The sequence below is a fragment of the Gossypium raimondii genome, chromosome 11 (genome assembly GCF_025698545.1).
Source record: "Gossypium raimondii isolate GPD5lz chromosome 11, ASM2569854v1, whole genome shotgun sequence".
Lineage (NCBI taxonomy): Eukaryota > Viridiplantae > Streptophyta > Magnoliopsida > Malvales > Malvaceae > Gossypium > Gossypium raimondii.
This window is the reverse complement of record NC_068575.1, coordinates 6,116,545-6,119,501: the sequence shown is the minus strand read 5'-3', so window position 1 is coordinate 6,119,501 and position 2,957 is coordinate 6,116,545.

The window sequence follows — 2,957 nt, the reverse complement described above, 5'->3', positions numbered from 1 at the left end:
GTAGGCTTTATGCCAGTGATATTCAGGCTTTGTGCCTAGCAGGATTTGTGCCGGTGATATTTGGGCTTTGTGCTTAGCAAGCTTTGTGCCAGTGATATTTGGGCTTTATGCCTAGTAGGCTTTGTGCTGGTGTAATTGTATCAGGCCTCGAGCCTAGCAGGCTTTGTTTTGGTGTGTTATATAGATAACTGGTACGGTAAATATTGTTTCAATTATCAGATGTTATTTTATTTGGTTTAACAGGCATGAAAAAGGAAAAGTAAGGTATATGCTTCAGATGAACTATGTCATGAAATTATGAAAATGATTGAAACGATAAGTTTATAATTGAGATGTAAATAGAATGGTTTATAATCTTATGAAAAGATTGATGATTATGTATTATGACTTAGAAATCTCAGTATGTTAAATGATTATGTATTACGACTTATAAATCCCATTATGTTATATATGGGAAGTATATGTGATCTTATTGAATATACTAAATTGTGAGTTGAATAGTGTTCAATAGATTTATACTAAGTTTAAAGTATTAGTGTTGAATCATGTTTAATCTATGTATTATAGTATTGAAGTGATCAGTTATGTTCCATGTTCTACAAGCTTATTAAGCATTCATTGATTGCATAGTTGTCTTTCTCTTACTTTACAGATTATCAGAAGTTCGATCAGGTTGGAAGCTCGTCAGAGATTTATCACACTATCCAATGATTATATTGGTAGATTTTGATGTCTTGATCAAGGTTATAATGGCATGTATAGGTGGATTTGTGTATAAATAATCTTGTGGTTGTTTTGGTATGTGTAAGTATCATTATTGTTAATGTACTTATAGTATCTTGATGGTTGGTGTTAATATGGTTAAGTTGATGCATGATTTTATGACCAAAGAGGTAAGTTTGGAATGTTTGCAATATGGTTAATTAAGGTATGCTTGAATATGAAATTTAGTTAATTGTGTTTGTATGAAAAATGACCAATTGGGTATATTTGCAAAATATGTTGAATATTAAGGTAAGTTTGGCATGTTTGCAAAATGACCAATTGGGTATATGTTGTATAGTTCAATGTGGTCGATTATGGTATAACTTGGTATGGATTGAAGCTAAATATCTATGGATGAGTTATGATCAAATAAGTATAAGTTTAAGTATATGTGTGTTTGAGATGCATAAGAATAATGGTTCAAATGGTAAGTTGTATTGACATGGTATAAGTCAATTATGGTATGTTTCAAAATGGTAGTAAGATGACCAATTATGCATATGTTTGGTTAAGTTGAATGCTTGCTTGTGAGGTGCCTTATATGGCATATTGGTTGAATGAAATTTAGTCATTCAAATTGGTCTTATTATGCATGTTTTCTTAATGCTTGATTGTGTGTGCAAATGACTTGCAAATGACTTGTAGGTGAGTACTTGAATTGGGTGAAAGAAATGGCTTGAATTTGACCTATTTCTTGTCTACACGGCCTAAGACACGAGCGTGTGTGACACACGGCCATGCAACATGGTCATGTGACACATGACCACCCTTATAAGTTTCAAAAGGTAGCAAGTCAGGCAGTTACACGGCATGATTGAGTAGATCTAGCATAATTCAGTGGAGGAAAAGCCCATGTTTAAGAGTAGATCTAGCATAATTAAGTGGAGTTGCAAGCAATCCTAGAAATAGGATGACATAAATCTACCGAATTAGAGTCAAATCTAATAGGGGAATGCATAAATCAAGTTAATGCGACGATAGGGGTTTTACTTAGAAAGAGATTTCAATTAATCAACCTAGAGTCAGTTGTTCTTACTCTCGAAAGATATATTAACATGATTTAGGGATTTCTACGGATCAAGACACCAAGTGAATAAATCATTTAATTCAGATTCATAATAATAGGTGAAGTCTAGTTGGATTCTTTCTTGGGTATTATTTCTCTCATTCGTTAATATTCAATTATTTCCTTGATTCATTCTTTGTTGCATTCTTAGTTAAATTAGTTTGGTAATTTTAGCTTTAAAACCCATCACTCCAAATTGTCGGCTAAATAATAAGAAAACGGTAATTACTAATACTTTTAATCATCGTGGATACGATATCTTTACTCACCGTAGCTATATTATTGTTCGACAGGTGCGTTTGCCTTTGTCGTATTTATAGTTAGTTTTGTGACTATCAACACGCTAACTATATTCGACTCTGCCCGAACAGTTAATAGGGTATCAATGATCCTATTACATTTTATAAACCAATTCACATATCATAACCTCATTTCATTTCACCATCAATTCACATAACATGCCAATATCGAGTTTATAGAATCCTCATTTATGTTATGTACATCTCAATTAAATTCTCGACATATTATCATAAAATACGAATCAATTCATATGACAAGTATAAACTTATCTTGATAGCTAATCATGGAATCAAAATATATATAATGATCTATAATCATAAAAGTACAAATCAAAATTGTTTACTACTCATCTACAATTTTGACTCACTTCTCTCATGACGACCGACATTGTCTTTAGCTATGTTCAATAATTCAATAATAAAAACAATATTATTTTGCATAAAATTCACATCCAAATACATAGCCAATATATTTTTATTTTATTCAATTTAGTCTCTATACTGGATACACATATTTTTCGATATCTAACATCGAATCAAAATTTGATTTCACATTAATAACATCGAATCAAAATCGATTTCACATTCTTTCATTAGGGACCCTATACTTTTCATCTACAGTATAATCTTGTAACAAATTTCAATTTATTCAATTTAGTCTTTAATGTTACAAAATTATCTAACAAGTTTAATTTAATTTCCAATTTAGTCCTTAACATAATCTAAATTCACTATCTAATAATCTCTTTAATTTCAAGCCTAATTAATCAATTTCTCTCTAATGACAACTTGTTAAAAACTTAACAATTGAACAAATTGATACGAGC